Consider the following 18,123-nt stretch of genomic DNA (forward strand, 5'->3'; position numbering starts at 1 on the left):
CTCGATAGGCTGCGTGTGAAAGTCTTCGGGCCTTGTGTCTGACGAGGGACCCGCGGTGAGAGAGAAAGGGGCCTGCTTGCCTAGCTTTTGGAATCCAATAAAGTGCTTTATTCCAGGGCTGGGGCCGACGTGAGGCTAATCTTTGATCTGAACTGGAAGCTGAGGGCTCCGGAGTGGGCCACGCTGCCCGATTATTTATGGGAACTTCAAAGGTTCCGCTGATCACACTTGTGTCTCTTATCTAGCGAGCGAGAAACAGCCACAACAACAAAAAGTGACTTTGCGAGCAGAGTGGAAATTCAGAGCACGGAGAGAAAGGTAGGGATAAAGGCGTGAGCGTTTGAAATAGAAGGGGGAAGGGTTTTGGTGAGGCTCTGTGGGGAGATCTCCAGATTAGAAGTGATCAGGCCGATGTATATGGGCCATCTGCCTGGGAATGTGCCTCTGGCTCCGTCCAAGACAGTCGGACCTGGGTGCAGGGTTCCCACACATTGTCATGGACAAAATTTCAAAACTTTTCCGAGACTTTTCAGGGACCCAACTTTTTTTTCTTCCCTTGACCCACTTGCCCGGCATTTTTCAAAACATGTAAGATTCAAACTCTAGTCAATCATAATTTTTAGTGTCCCCAATGATGTCGTCAAGGACCGTCAGAAGTTTGAAAATCCAACAAAAAATTCTGTTTGTACAGTTTCTGGCTGTGATAAACAGTGTAATTTTAGCAATTTTTAAAGAAAACATGCCTTTCAAAAATTGAAAAATAATACAGAACAGAACAAAACACACACACACACACAAAAATGCACAAGAAAAAATGGCTTTGGTTTTCTTAAAAAAAGAAATAAGGAAAAACAAAACAAACAATAAAAAATTGCCACATTTTAAAATAAATAAAAAATCATCTTAAATGTCAGAAAAGAAGAGGAAATATCTTTTTTTAAAGAGAGAAACAGGCATGTTTTCTTTAAAAATCTACAGAAAAAATATTTTAAAAATTATACAAAAAACAGAACAAAATACAGCCATTTAATGTTGAATGCCTCTTCCAGAAAGCCAAAAATACCTTGTCTACATACATAAAGGGAGAGACAGAACGCAGGGAGAAAGAGAAGAAAATTTCAACAGATAAACAAAAACAACCAAAATGTTGCCACAAGTCGAGCTACATTACATCGTCAGCTACAGAAAGTAAATTCACTGTTACATAAATGTAATTTAATTTATCACACATAACACATTTTAATGAATATTCCAAAACTTTCAATGATTTTCACTAGTTCCATGACTTTTCCAAGCCTGGAAAATAGGATTGTGAAATTCCATGACTTGTCCAGGTTTTCCATGACTGTGGGAACCCTGCTCAGTGGGATAAGAGCTCCTCTATGTTCCCATGGAAGAGAGTGGAGGCCGCTGATGTCAGGGAACCCCACTTTAACTCTCGTCCTCAATCCCTTTTCTCTGTCTCCCTCACTTCCTCCCCGGCTCCCCCCTCCTTCCAGTATCACCACCGCCACCTCCACATCACATCAGAAATGTGACTGGCCTCAAACTGCTGACTTGCTCACAGTCCATTGAGTTTCCTCTCCTTATCAAATTACAGCCACCTCAATAACCCACTCGCTGCAGCACGCCGGAAGAAATGAGGTTTTCTCCACCGCCCGCCCCTGGCACTGCACTCTTTCCCTCGCTTTTTTCTTCTCTCACATTTTTCTTTCAAAAACAGCAGACAGGGGGAAAAAGGGGGGGTTAGTTGGTGGAAGAGGACGGGGGTGGCTGATGTATATTTTTCGAGTGGGCGTACGATCGTAATGTTTCCTATGTGCGAGGGCGGCCCATCGGCTGCACATTGCTGATTTGCAGACATCGGCCGATGTCCAGATGGCAGGCGCCTTCCGGGAGCGCGTTTTTTACTTCCACCCCAACAACTGCTCAGTCACAGCAGCCCACCAAGACCCCTGCTACCTCCTAGCATCAGCTATCCTGGGTCACTTCTTTTCCGAGCCACCGGTCATCAAAAAACAGGCTGCCATCTCTTCCCTATGCACCCTCACCGTCTTCCCCTCCAACAACAGAACTACCACCACGTCTCTGTGGAGAAAATGACACGGTCCCATCACCTGTTATATACCTGCTATGAGAGAGCTTTGGGGAGACCACGCAAGGTCATCCGTCTCATTTTGTGCGCGAAGCTGCAGTTATTACAAAGTCAAAATGAAAAGCCTCATCCCCAGGTCAGCTGTCTGACAGGTGATGGATGTCATTTAACCTTCTCAGCAGCTGGTTACTGGTTTAGACACCAAAGTAAATAAGGCGGAGGGAGGAAAGTTGAAAACACCTCCACGGGGCCCCGGATCCATTTTCTCCTCATGTGATAGAGCCGCCTTCGAAGAGTAATTGATTTATTTTTAACGTCAGCGGCATTGATGTTTTTTGAGGTCGTAATTGCCCCGGCGTTAATGCATGCAAATGAGAGTTCAGGATAAATTTACGGGAACTTATACACCCCCCCTACATACACACACACACATACATACATACACACACATACACACACACACACACACACACACACACACACATACACAACTCCTCCAATGTGAATTAACATCAATATTTATCTTAGTTCTATTATCCAATTCTTACCTCATTCACATGCTAATTGCTACAATTACCATTAAATAAGGGCCCCGGTTCAGAGGAAATAACCTGCTGCTGAGCACTTGAATTACTGACTCGTCACCTGTGTGTGCATGATGCATACACTCACACACACAGTGAGAGAGGAAAGAGAAGGTATGTTAACATCTGCCTTGTGGTGGGGGCGTTTGAAATCCCAAAGCACCTGACAAAACAACGCAACAATGAGTTTATACATATTTTTGGAGCGCTACCCTGTCAGTGGCATCACGGTGACGCGAGGAGACAAGCAAAAGTATTGGAAGAGCGGGCTCAAATTGAGAATGAACGCTCATGTATAATGATTGCAAGGGAACCCGGAGAGGGTTAACATGAAAGCCCAGCAGAGTGCCAGCCCCAGTTACCTGCGGAGCCGCAGTCGACGTGCTCTGCCTTCACCTGTTTTATTGGAGACGACGCCGGCGTGTCAGTGACAGCCAATGTCCAAGTTGAGTGGGAGTAGATTAGATTAACTCCCCTGTGAAAGAGCCTTGTCTGCTTCCATTGTGCATCTTGTCTAGTTAAAACGACACAGGTATGCCACGGCAATAAGCAGGTGCACTGACATCAGAGTTGTGTTGGGAATACTGGCGCTGATTGGAAAACCTATAGAGGATTCTTCAAACACAAACACGCGACTGACGTGCAGCTCCTATAACCCCCCCTGAGCAACCGTCTTACATGAAGATCAAGTGAGTGATTCTTTAGCCACCGGGGTACAAACTGTACCGCACCGCACCCACCGGACTCCACGCTCGGTCCCTTAAGGGATGTTTTTTTCCCTGCAAAGACATCCATTTTGTAAATCGACATGGTGGGAAGGTGTTATTGAAAAAAGGCCTTGCAGGGAGTGGAGACTTGAGGCGCTGCTGCAACCAAAATAAAGGCCTAAAAAAACCTAACTGGATAGAGACATAGAGCCTCGTCCTAACTGAGTTGTAAACTTCTATTGCCCTAGGGCTGCAGTCATACTCTGCTCATCGAATCAGCCCGTAACATAGGAGAGTAAATTCAGACCTTGTCAAGAAAACAAAAAATAAAAAATAAAGGCGTGGAGAGACAGTGTATACAGAGAGAGAACAATGCAAACGAAATAAGTAAGAAAAATAAGTCAAGAAAAAGCAATTCTCCTCTGAGGAGCAATATCAATGCCTTTGAAACTTTCAAGGAAAAAATAAAAATCCTTTACAGTGTGGAAAAAAACTGACCTCAGCAGCTGATGCTGTCTTTATTTCTTGGCGGGATAAAAGTTTCCGAGTTTAGTAGCTACAGAGCGCAAACCGCCCTCAAACAAAAAAATATGTATGAAGAATGATTGCCAATGTCAGAGCCGTCTTGCCTTTTGGCCCGGCCTCATGCTCATACAGCACAATCAGGGGAGCTGATGACCTTTGCTGATGGCGGAATACCTCATCGTGAAGGCCTCTCCGTCGTAAAGTAGTAGACACGCCGCACAAGATCTATTAGTTTGCTCTTTTATCTGTAATAATCCTGACAGAACAAATAATATCCGGGCATATTCTGAGGAAAGAAAAAAAAAACACAAAGGGTGAAAAAAATTATCATAATCATTCAAAAGTGACGCTTTGGGAACAAAAAGAACAAAATACATTTCGATAAATCGACTGCACTTGCAGAGGCTGGAGTGAACGGAGGCTGTGGAGTGGATGGATACCATGGAGCACTGTCTGTCTTACGCACACAAACCTCCCTCGTAAATTATCTTGAGCGATGTAGAATTTATGAGGCAGAGATATCTCACTGCCGGCCTATCATTTCCATGGCTCTGTCACCGTAATTCTCTCCAAAACTGCCCAAACCCATAGATAAAAACCGGCCACCGCAGCCACACATGAAAAGAAAAAAAAAAAAAGCGAGAAGAGGCAAGAAGGGACAGTAAGTGAAATTTTTTTTTTTTTTTCTGACTCGAGCACCCACTATATCCAGGTAAAAGCGACCGGAGAATATGCAAAAGTAGAGTAAAGGAGAGGACAAGTGTAACAATTAGAATTTGCTCTGTTTACGTTGCGTGAAATCAAGTGTCGGGGGAATTTGGTGAAATGGAAGATGAGTCAAATTGCCAGGCGTACCACTGCTTACAATTTTACCTCAGCTGGCGCCGCTGCTCGAGCCCCACAATAGCTTTTACCTTTTGAAATATGTGTTTGTGTTTCTCTGTGTCAGTGGGGGTGTACGTGAGTGTGTGTGAAGAGATTTGGGGGAGCTTTTAGAACGCTATCATAGAGTAGGTGGAGGACGGTGGAGTGTATCAGAGAGGGCAGTCCGCACATGCTGCCCTGTGAGATTGGATTCTCACCCATGAAATGTAAGCACACAGAAAAACGCTCCGCCGCAACAACCTCCTATTTACACAGCAATTTTCCACTCGCTCGCGACAGAACTAAATCGCATTTGTCTCCGTGCCGTTGATACCATGCTGCCCTAGAATTTCATTCATATCCAGTTAATTAGCACTTCCTCTCCCGGCACCAGAAAGAGCAATCATTGGACAAAATGTGTAGAGTAATTTATTACAGTTTATTACAGTTCATTGAGGAAGCCAGAATGTGTTGGATATTAGAATGATTACTTGTGTTTGTGCTGATAGCAGTCTGTGTGACAGGAAGAAGAAGAGAGAAAAAAAAAGTTATTTACCAAAAACAGCTGGACGGATAAATTAGGCCCTTTCTCTACATGACAGTATCTCCCACTACTGCGCTGTTTCAACATTTCTGGGTGAAAAGCGACGTCTCTCAAGCTTTACTCCCTCCTTTGAAAACGTTAATTGCTATTCATTACTCCCTATTGCTGAATGATAACAATGTTGGAGTTACAATTCTGAGTCATTAAATTAGAAGGAAGGGGATGAATAGGAGGAGTGGGCAATGGAAAATCCTCTTCCCTGTAGAGCCCCGACAGTGTGTTACCGTTTAAAGGGTCGCTTCACACAAATGAGGCAAAAAAAAACCTCATTTCCCTGCTTCCCTCTAATAGTGTCTAACCATGCAGAGAGTTCTGGTTGGTGAACAGAGATTTGGAGATTTCTACCTCCATCCCAGTGATGCTGAGTACAATTCATTTGTGGTGCACAGTTTATTTAAAAAAAAAACCTCAATATGTAGTCAATATGCCAACATGCAGGGCTCAACAATCAGGAAAAACCCATGTTCGGCTAGTAAATCCAGCAACTCATTTACACGATCGGCAATCATTTTTTTTCTCGAGTAGACGACGAAGTAGCTCAGCTCCCGTCCTTCTCATTTCTGTTTAGATTTGCACTTGTGCAGAAACATTGGTATAAATTCCAAATTATAAACGAGCCAACAACTTTAATTTGACTTAATTGAAGACATTTACACCATAAACTGATGCAGAAGGCACAAATTGGTGCATTAAAATTGACCAAAATACAGAAAATTAATTGTTAGATGCTCAAAATTTTCTTGCTGAGGGCACCCAAACCTTCTTATTTCATGTTTCCCCCACTGTTGAAATGAAAACTACACTCTTGTGCAGTAACAGTCAGGCACTCATGAGAAAATGACGTAATGGCGTAATAGAAAGTTAATGAGCTGAACTGCAAGTAAGCATTTGAGATTTCTGGTGAAACAACTATGTATTGCACAGTTTGCTACAAGTTTGAGAACACAGCGATAAAATTATGTAATTTTTCACTGCAGGTAACTTTAGTTTTTGTCATTTGATAAATACTAACAAATAAAACAAGTTGCATAGGGCTGACTTAAGGGCAAATAGATTTCTGACTAGGTAAGTGATAAAAAAAACCATTGATGTTTATACTCTAATTAATCCACAGTTAACACTGTCAACACTTTTCCCAGGCACGATATATAGTGCACTATATTCAATAGAAAGTAGTTCCACTGATAACTGTTCACATTGAGGCACCACAAATGAAATCTGTTCACCTGCATTGTACTGATATCTCAAAAATATCTGCATAAACAGAGATGGCAGTAGCTCAGTCTGTGGGGGCTTGGCTTAGGAACCGGAGGGTCGGCAATTCAAGTCCACGTACAGTACAATCACGGAGTGTGGACCAGGAGCTGAAGAGGTGCCAGTTAATGCTCCTGAGTTCTTGGGCCAAACACTGAACTACCAATTACTTGGGGCGCCTTTCCACGGCCAGCCCCCTCGCTGACATCTATGTATGTCTGTATTTCAGGCCTGTGTGTGTAAACTGTAAATAATAGAATTAACAATTGAATAATAAACTAATACCTCTAATAAAGGAATGCTTTCTTTCTTTCTTTCTTTAGTACAGAATACTTCTGCCAAATGTGGTTTGGGAAAAAACATAATTGCTGCATGCATTATGTTTACTTGCATTTTTTTCCACCTTAATGTTGAGCTACAGAACAGCACAGGATTCAAAGGGAGGTGGGCGAGGTGGTCTTTTTTTATTCAAAAGAAATCAGGTGTTACCATTCTTGTGTTAACTGCACTCTAGTTGCCAAGAGCAGATGTCATAAGAAAACATTTTAAATGTATTGTCAGTGAATGTTGTGAAAATGCAGACTTTGTTCTTTTGCAGACATGTTCATTACACATTTCCTTTTTATGATGATAAAAATGGAAAACATTTATTTCAAAACATGCTGTTGCAGTTACGCAGCATATCAACACATTTTTTAGGAGACAGGGTTGATGGGAAGATACCACTTCAGGTCGAATTTACTTTTGTTATTTGGGTCAACATATCCTAAATATAAGACCATGCTCCTGGAGCCCCCACACCATCACTAACACAGCACCCACCCAGCAGCTGCAGCAGCGGCGGACCGAAACACACCACCTCCCTCCCTCCAACAAACCTATTCCCTCATCAACTGGCCACACTTGCATCTGTCTCTGCACAAACACACACATACGAGCACACACTCAGGGAGGAATGCGCGAGCCTGCGGAGGCTGTAATCTGTAATTTGTAAGTTCCATTTGTTTTTAACACACACCAAAGCAGTGGTCCTGTGGGACCTAATAAAACCTCATAAGCACACGGAGAGGAAGCCCGAGGCGCTGCTCTTTCCCACAGATCTCACCTTGATAGATGATTTTAGAAAAACACAGAGGCGTGCTCCACTAACAAAGTGCTGCGAGAAAAAGCAGTGATATTTAGACTCTCCATCTGAGGAGAAAAAAGTGAGGAGGAGGAAGACGATGAGGAGGTGGAGGAGGAGGGCTCTGATTTGGGCTAAATTACATGAGCGTCTCTCCTTTCTTACAGATTACCCAAAGAGAGGTAATCAGTGGGATACCTGTTTGGTTGCCTGCGAGCAAACGGGAGAAACAAAGTCTGAGCTTTTGTTATTTTTTTCCCTCTCCTGCTGTTCATGCAACGCAGAGCTGAGATTAACTAAAAACGAAGGCCCCATTTTTTATTTTGAAGCCCACCCCATAATCATTTGTTTCATAGTGTTAAAGGGAGTAGCCAGTGGAGATGTGCTGGGAATCACGGCCATTACTTTATATTACTTGAGGTCTCTAAAAACGAACGTGCCATAACTGGCAATTTTGGACCCCCAGCTCTGCAATATAGAAAAAATAATAATAATAAAAAGGCTCATTTAATTTGGAGAAACAAAAACAATTATGAATCTGCCTGGGTGGAGGTCATCTCCTCTCTGCGGCACTTCTCCTCTTGGTTTCATTTCCGAATACCTGTAGACTTTTTCAAGGAGAACTTGAAATCAATTTCAAGCCCCATTTAATTTTATACGCCCGTACATGCTGACCCACAACAGCATAGTTCAAATATTGATCTTCTTTAGCGGGTGACCCAGGGTGCCTCTTAGTAGTCAAACACACCGTACAGTTGCATCCTTTAAAAAAAATTAAAATGAGATAAAAAAAACAAGGGGGAAAAAATGGAACTTCTCGTTTTGATAGGAGGAATAATTCCCTCAAACTTGGTTCCCTTGCAACGCGCCTGCTGCTCCGATGAAGACAGATAATGACCTTTTGAAAAACAAAATTTCAGTGTTTGCCTGGAGATCTATTTGTCAGCAGCAGCGGCAGCAGCGGCAGCAGTAGCGGCAGCAGCAGCGTGACTCCTGGCAGTGGAGACGGGCTCGCAGGAGCACAAGGAGAAGCGGTAATAATGCTTTGCTGTTCACCACTGCCATTAAGCCGCTGGTGATAAAAAGGTGCAGTGCTTTTAATGGCTTGTGATAGCTTCTTCGTCTCTTTTTTTGCTTTCACTTGTACAGCCACTCTGTTAACTCAGCACACAGGGTAATGCGTCTCATTTGAGAGGTTCCCGCCGAGAGGAGAATGCTTGAAGGACAGTATGAGAGTGACACTACATTATAAACATACTAATCACAGCTGGCTAAGATACTGCAGTAAAGAAATAATTGGACTCAAGCTGGTCTGGCTGCTTAAGCATTTTAGCATGCCATTTGCAGAAATAGAAAACCTCAGGACAGATTATATTCTCAGGGGGAAAAAAGAGGCTACAAACACTTTCTACTGCGAGATGATCCTCCTGTCTTTATCCTCCTGTAACTGTATGCGTGTGTAAGTGTGTGTGATGTAGTGAGAGCACCCACAGTGTAAAGACAGGGAGGTGTTGTGTCGTGTGTCTTGTCTTCCCCTCTCTCTCGCCAGTGCTCGGTCTCCGTTTGGCCTGAAGGAGCGCTCAAGCGAACTGAGTGGCAGAGATTTTCGAAAGCAAGCGCACGTTGCTGTGGCTGGATTAAACGGCCTGGATGGGAAATAAGGCCACTGCAATGCAGATTTGACAGCAGTGAGTGTCAACAACTCTCTGCACCCAGTGGCCTTTACCTGAACTTTAGTGAAGTAAGGCATCATATGACCAGGGGCGGACTTATGGGGGGGTGGACTGATTACCCAGGGCCCCAACAGAAGGGAGATGCCTGGAAAAAAAGAAGCTTGGAATGAAAAGTTTGATTTTGTTTGCATTTTTTCCAAGTAATAAGTGCTATAACTTTATTAAAATTGGTTGTATAACAACTGAACTTTTTGTAACAAAAAAAATAAAATAAAATAGCGGAGACCCTGCTTACCCCTTAAAGGCGCAAAATGGTTTAGTCCACCCCTGAACTAGCATTCGTCTCCCAGATTGTCTTTCCTTAAAATGGGAAATCGGGAAAACATCCAAAAAGAAAAGAAAGAAAAAAGGCAAACTAACTTTGTAAAAAAAATTTTTTAAAAATCATACATGAATGGCTAAAGGCGTGCATACATGGATCATGAGAGTAGGGGGTCATCTGAGACTGCTTAACCAAAAGTGTTATAGATTTATAATCTTGTCTATGTAGTCTGAGATTAGCAGGTTCCTTAAATCAGTTATTATGCTTGCATTTTTTAGATGGCTGTTAGTCAACATTGAGGGACTGTGTGTGTGTGTGTGTGTGTGTGTGTGTGTTTATTATTTTATTTTATATTAAGTTTCTGGGTATGATTAATGGCATGTTTTGGAAGATTGTTAAAGGAAACATGCCTTTAAAAGCCATTTGCAGCTTTTGGCAATGCTTTGACACTTTTGGTCAGAGCTAATGGGATAGGACATCCCCACTAACTAATCTGGCATATACAGGGGCATAGCACCAAATTCTGGGGACCTATGTACAAACAGTCTCTATGGGCCCCCTGCCCACTCTCTTAATCCATGTTGCTCTTACTTGCCTTTTGATTTTTTTTTTATTTTTTTTTTGCAAAGTCATTTTGCCTTCTTTCTATTTCCTTTCTTGCTTTTCTTTTTGAAGCTTTTCTTTTTCTTTGAAGAAAGACATTACAGTGTACGTTGGCACTCCAGCAAAATAGGCAGTCACTCACTCAGCCTTAGCTGTGTTTCTAGACGAATCCTAGGTCAGGGGTGGACTAAACCATTTTGCACCTCCAAGGGAAGAGAGCCTTGCCAAGTTTGGTCTCAATACCAATTTCTCATTTCTCATTATAGTACTAATTACTTAGAAATTAAAAAATTATGCAAATAAATCCAAAGTGTTCATGCCAAAACCCACCAGTGTTTATTTGAAATAAACAGAGCCATTTAAGCCAAATTAAAAAACAAAAAAACATAACTCTTAGGATAAGGGGGTTATGGTTAGTTTTGCACCACCCCATCCCCTCTCATGAGTAACAGACAATCCCTTATAGTTTTTGAACTTATTTTCTGAATGAAAAACATTTTAAATTTCATTAAAGTAAATGATCAAAATAAAAAGGAACTGAAAAACCACCACTAACCAAAAATGTTGCAAGTCTCAGCCCAGCAGATGAGCAGGTAACACATCTCTTACAGTGTCATATTTCTCCTTCTTGCATGATGAGCAGCAGTAAAAGTCTGACCTTGTTGTTAATTAAAAGCTTCATTAGAAATGTGCCACCTTCTAAAAAAAAAAAAGGTCTGTAATTATTGTGAGGCGAGGACATCTGCAACTGCAGCTTTGTTTTCCAGAAGTGGAGTATATTAGCATCAGCAGCACTGTGCATGCTAATTCCCTGACACTATAGGTCCAAAATATAGACAGGAGCACACTGGGCTAGCGCTCAACATTAATGACTGGAGGATATTTAGCATTATTGGCAAAATGTAAATATACATTTATTGATGCACTGCACGGCACGGCGTGTGTGCGCGGCCCCTGCAAGCATCCACCTACAGATGACAAGAATTCCTCCCAGGCAGACAAATAAATATACATATGTAAGCTCAAAATGTGTACGCTCGCATTAAAAATACAGCCAGACCCCCAGTGGAAAAGCTTTGTTGGTGAGTAAATCTATTGCACTGTTTGTGCCATTCTTCTATACAGGGAACAAATTTAATTTTGTTCCATTTACAAAGGTCTAGTGGAGTAAGACGGTGGGTAGCCTTAAGAAAGAAAAAAAAAGAAAAAAACCCACAAGTCAGCCTGACTGTGAAGTCTCTGTAAAGAACAAGGCAGCACTCGCTCACACACCAAATGAAATTTCAAAATAAACGACTGAGCTGTGATTTACAATTCTCCTCCGGGGCAGAGAAAAGTGAGAAAACATTTCAATCAGTCCCTCCGCCTTTGTTATGCTGCTATGAATCAGCTGTTTAAGGGACAAAACAGCTGAACGGCGGCGAGAGAAAGACTCTGAATGATTTCACACCAAAACATAGAACATATTGAGAGGTATATTCCAGAGCCCATGAAATTGGGTTTTAAGTTTTTTTTCTTTTTTTTTTTGATTTGTGCCTGATTGAATCTGAGTGAATTGTGCTCGGCTAAATTGACTGAAAAACAACAAAGCTGGCGTTGCTTTGTGATATAATGGAAATATTTCAAATACAGCATTTACCTGTAACAGCACAGAGGGAAATCAGATAGCTTGTGAAAGCGGATGTAACAAATGGCTTTATCATAAGATCTGAGTCTGAATTATAAGTGGTTTAAAGTACAAGGCTTTTATTGTTGTTAACAATGGTCCAAAAACGCCAAAAACAACAATGTCTTTATAATGAACTAAATACTTTCTGACCTCTCCACCCTGTCTGTGGCTCTCAGCCCCAACACCAACAGCTCCTAATGATGATGTTAATCTTCAAAACGACTCACAAACACAGCTTCATTTTTAAAAAGGCTCAGTAATTTCCTAAAACAGCTGGTAGCGTTTGCTGCTACTCAAACAGGAGGAAAAAGTGCATTAGTTTGGGACTATTTTCAGCTGCAGATTATTCTACATTGGGTGCTCCAGTGAGTATTTACAGCAGCAGGACGCCGTATGTGCAATTGAGTCAAAATAAACTACGGTGTGTGCTCTTTGATAGTTTTTGGACAACATTGGAGCTCTATGGCACAGAGGAAGAGTACATGTAAGGCTTTGATACACACACAATACTTGTTATTAGAGACACTGTTTTGGTCTTAGAATATATACTATAGAAATAGGACTGGGCAATATGGCTTTGAAATGATATCACTGTATTTTTAGGCTTTACTGCAATTCATAATATATACCTCAGTATTTTTAAATCTTCTTTAAACTAATGTAGACAACTAACACACAAACTTATTAAATGCACTGCTGTGATAATGAAATTTAATAAAATACTGTTATAATGAAGTTAACTAACTGGGTTTCCCCACACATTAAATTATTTGTGCTGGGCCACCACCACAAATGGATTTTTGGAGCTGAACTGTTACTTAGGAGCACTACTGGAATATATATACCTTTCGCTTTTGTTTGTGTGTGTGTGTGTGTGTGTGTGTGTGTGTGTGTGTGTGTGTGTGTGTGTGTGTGTGTGTGTGTGTGTGTGTGTGCTTACTGAGACTGCTGCAGGGGAAAAAAAAGAAGTCATGGAAACTCTGCCTGCTGCGTTGAAATCGTGCTTGCAAAATTGTCCAATTTTAGATTGAGAACACAGAATGATATAATTATATGATAATGTTTAAAATATAAAAAAAATAAAAATAGATATATTTTTTATACTGACCACCCTCCCCTTGTCAGCTACCACCACATATACACTGTTGTTCTGTGTAAAACTGAATAATACAGTGTTACAATAGAGTTAAAATAGTGTTATGATAAAGTTAAAAATTTTTTTATTAGAATTAAATAAATCAAAGCGGAACCCATAGTACGTTTATTTTGAAGTGCCCCGCTCATCTCAGGCTGCAAGTGTTTTTGCTGTGAACATAAAGCTTCTGGTCAACAGTTGGATGTTAGCATTAGCAGACTGTTAAATTGTTACCACAACGCCTTTAAATGTGAGGATTCATTCACTGTGAGGGGGCAACAAAGCTAACAGCTCTGCAGTTCATATATTACAAAGATTTGCAAGTTGCACTGATGGGTCACAAAATTTGACTAAACAGTCTCGACTGGACCTCTGCAGATAGAAAATAGACACCCTACCTGCTTACACTACAGTCACTACCATTCATTAAGGACAGACTGTTACCGCAGTGCCGTTAAACGTAATGATTTATTCTCTTGAAACAAACTAACAGCTCTCTAGTTATTAACAATATTTGCAAGCCATAACAGTGTTCCATGCTCACAAAATATGACTAAATAGTCACGGTGTAGAGGAAAAGTAAGGAAGGAAAGAACTGAAATGCTCATGCCAGCGAGTCAAAAACACAACGTGACAATACGTACTTGATGTTCGCCATGTAGTCATTTTATATATCTCACGTGGAAGAAGCTGCAATACTATATATTCAATATATCACCACCCCTGTTATAGAGCCTTATCCTTTAAATTTGATGGGAGCCTTTGAGCAGTAAAAGTCCAATGGAAGATAAAAACAGAACCAACTACTGTATGTTAACCCGTTTCCCGAGAGGTCAGGAAGGAGGTGTTATGGTGGGGGTGGCGAGTCCCATTTACAGCCCAACGAGGCTGCGGCTCATTTCTCAAACTCATCTCCAATGCACCCACACCGGCCTAACGAGAGCCCATGTAGGGACAAAAACCTATTAGGCCTCCCCAGTTACAGACAGCATCTCCATTTACAGCTGTCAATAGTACAGCTTGGCCTACAATAATTATCCCCCAGGAAGGAGCCGTCTCTGCGCTGTTCGCATTAGTCCGGCCCCCCGAGACCGCCAACCTGAATCCTTCGATATCTAAAGTCCCCGTGAATAGCGCCGCTTTGGGAGGCAGGATCAAGGCCTGAACCGAGGGGGGAAGTGTGTCATGAGTATTCCCAGTCCTCTTTGCATCCTTCGCCTTTAACCAGATGTATCAGTGTGTGTGTGTGAGGAGAGTGAGAGTCTCTTCCAGTACAGTCATAGAAAAGAGATCTGCAGGAGTAGGAAGAAGAAGAAGAGGAGGAGGAGGAGGAGGAGGAGGAGGAGGCCGCTGTAACCAGAGAGCCTGGGCAATTCCTTTCAGGATCCACCGACATAAAAGGATCGCCTCTCCTAGGTGACCTAACCATTTAGAACGATACCGAAGCCGTGTACAGTTAAGGGGGAAATTCAAAACAGCCCGACCAAAGAAGCCACAAAAAAGAAATCAATAGATGCAACAATAACAATAGACATCAGCGCAGCGGAATGCCATGATAGAAAATCCAATTACAAATCAAAGGAAGGCAATTTTAGAAAACGGGAGATCTCGAGATAAGTCCGAGGCAAAGACAGAGAGAGAGATGTGACATGAAGACAATAACAACTGCTGCTTTTTTCCCTCTTTAGACATAAGTAACACCCTGCTTCCCACCCAACAGCATCGTCTTAGATAATAGAGTTACATTTACGAGCGTTGCCATATGCCCACCCAGTGCCTGGTAAATAGAAAATCCATGAGATGCCATGTTTTTATGGCTCTGGAGACAGCTACTAACTACCATGAGCAAACCTGAGCTACCCCGTCAGCTTCGGCTCGTGCCATAAATATATTTATACTTAAATACGGGCCTACAGCGGTGAGCATTGCATCCCGTAAAAGCCTCACCACACTGTAATTCATAACTCCCTCAATATCCAGCGCCATAACTCACGAAATGAGCCCCTACAATACAAATTGACGGTAGGAGAAAAGTGACATCATCCTGCGGAAGGATGAAGCCGGCACCTCATGTGGCAGAGAAACTCTCCCCCTGTCGAGGAGAGGGACGGCCCTTCAGCGGCGGTGTGATACCGCCACTTTTTTTTTGTAATCAGAAGCCCACAGTTCTCCCACCACACCGCAGGGAGTCTCTCCTTGTGTTAATGAAAACAAACATTTAGCCGGGATTTATATGCGCCGCAGCCGACTACAAAGAGCATCAAAGCAAACTGCCTGGGAACACACACCCAAACACTGCTGCACACAAATAAAGGCAAGGTATGCTTCACTAATCTTTTATGTAATAAACTCCTGTCTTCCTGTGATATCATGCGGCGCCATGTTCACACATAATAAGCAAAGCTGTTCGGAGCCCAACTTAATACAGTGTCTTATTTGAAATGCAAACAAACTGTGAGGCAGAGGCTATCACCTCAATCTATTCCCCTTCTGTTCTCTGGCTGTCATCTCACACGAGCCGACGCTGCAGCCCTGCACTGTGGCGAGGAGGAGGAAGCAGGAGAGTGGCGGCGGTGGTGTGGAGGGGAGGTGGGGGCAGCATCCTACGAAGGATGGGTGATGTGGGAGGAAAAAGGGATGGTGGTGGTGAGGTGGTGGGAGTGGTGAGGGGGGGTGCTGGCCACAGTGTGATTCAGAGGGTTGTTTCCCCTCACAGCGCTGCAGGGCGAGGATTTACCGCAAAGGGGGAAAAAAAGAGAAAAGAACAAAAGCTGCTGAGACATTAAAGGGATTTGAAACAAAAAGGGATGTTTCATGAAAATAGCACACAGGAAGTTTCAATTTCAGCTCTGTCTTGGACTTTTAAAGGGAACCTAGTGTGGACATAAATGTGCACACACACACACACGTGGCCAGGTACACACACACACACACACACACACACACACACACACACACACACACACACACACACACACACGCTCAAGAGGCTTACTGGCCATTGGGAAGATTTGGATGTTACAGGGATGTAGTGGAAGGTAAAGCCACCTAAACTCTGTTTGCTAACATTTTTACTTGCGGAAAGGAGCTCAGGAGGCTTTTAACAGCTTGACATAAACACAGAAGATATAAAATATAAGTGTCGTCAAAATGCAAACAATTAAAATGAAACTGAAGGTACTTAAAGGAATATAAATTTTAAAAAAAACCCTTTAGTTTTATTTAATTTAAAAATCTTAAAACCGAAAATTTCAGATCACCAACCTGAGTTGACAGATAAAGATGCACAATATTGGATTTCTGGCAGATATCCAATATGCCAAAATATATATATCAATTTCAATTGGCCAATAACCAATACTGATATCAAATATCCACTGTTTCTCCCCACCTAATTTTAGTGATCATCAAGTTTCTTCTTTCTTTTTTTAAAGAGTTTCTTTGGACCTTTCCACTTTATTGGATAGGACAGTCTCAAGAGTGAGGGGGGGGCTGACATGCAGCAAAGGGCCAAGATCGGACTCAAACTCGTGGGCCCTGCAGCAAGAACGCAGCCTTTGTGGGCCCCTGCTCTACCAGGTGAGCTACCAGGTGCCCCAGATCATCAAGTCTCTTCTGCAGCTGATTAAACATCATATTATGTATACTCTTATTGTGATGGCCCACCAGCAGATGGAGACATGATATACATTTTTTTTCATTGTATATAATATTCATTGATTGTGCAAAATAAGAAACACACTTGATGTTTTCAATATGTTCACTTATTCAATAAAATTAAATAAATATTGGTTCGTGATTTTGGCAGAAATCAGCATGATGGCCGATTCCGTTATTTCATTTTAAAGCCAATAGCCGTAACAGATGACGCGCCGATATATCGTGCATCCCATAGTGACAGATTATCATTTTTGTCCCCTATACACTCACACAGACACACAAACACACAGAGTCATTTTAGTGTCAGAATAAGAGTTTGCAGCCTTGGCTCCTCTACAGTGTGTGTTTTGGTGGCACCTGGTTGTCCACATGCCTCCCCCCTCGTCCCCGGCTGGCCGGCGGGGTGTGCCCGCTTTGGACAGATGGGTGGGAGGGGGTGAGGGCCATTACCATGATGGTGTGGGAGAAAGGGGGAGGAGGAAGATTTCAAAATGAGAATGTTTTCCAGCTTCATCGTTATTTCCCCCCAATCACTGCGGTAACACACACTGTTTACTGCAACTCATGCAGCTGGTAGTAAAAATCTGAATTGGACCGTCCGCCCCCTCCTCCTCCCCACCACAACCCCCTCCAAATCATCCCATCACTAACGGCGCTCCCGTCCCCAACTCGCTGAATTAAAACATGTGAATAATTCAGCAGATAGACAGACAGGCACACGGGCTCTTAAGAGTCACCTTGTTGTTGATTTTTTTTCTCCCACCTTCCCTTCAGAAAATTGCAGTCTTCAGGTTTCACAAAACAAGGGGATCAGTGACAGAATCAATTTCCAAAGGAGGAGGATGAAAAACCAAAAAAAAAGAAAGGGAAAATCAATGTTAATTTGCAGAGATATATAATTATTCAAAGTGTTGTCACTTGATGGTGATCACCATTAGAAAAATGAAGGGGTGTGGGAGAGACTGAGGAGCCCGCTGTGGCCTTTGGATAAATTGAGACAATGCTCAATATAAAATAAGTTTTAATTTAATTGTAGTCTGGATGCAGTGTGTGTTGTGAGCATTTTTTCTTTTATTTGTAACAGCAGGAGTTTACTCAGTAAAGATATTTAAAATCAAAGGGATGTAAGGTTTTAAAATCAGTGATAAGAGGAGATAAGATGACATGAGAAATGGAAATCTCTCACTAAGCATTTTAGTCTTATATTTGTTTTCGCTTCATAAAACTAAAATGCACTCACACTGGAGCTGAGTACAGATATCAACCATTAAATAATATAAATACAGGTGATGTAAAATCATATAC

General features: G+C 42.2%; 1 protein-coding gene across 6 annotated transcripts in view; it reads right to left on the reverse strand.

The window, feature by feature from the left end:
• The window catches only part of LOC121956111 (RNA binding protein fox-1 homolog 3-like), a 575,995-nt gene that overhangs the window by 85,296 nt on the left and 472,576 nt on the right, over positions 1 to 18,123 (reverse strand). The window lies entirely within an intron of this gene.

This window comes from Plectropomus leopardus, chromosome 18 (genome assembly GCF_026936395.1).
Source record: "Plectropomus leopardus strain MGB_pleo_1.0 chromosome 18, ASM2693639v1, whole genome shotgun sequence".
Taxonomy (NCBI): Eukaryota; Metazoa; Chordata; class Actinopteri; order Perciformes; family Serranidae; genus Plectropomus; species Plectropomus leopardus.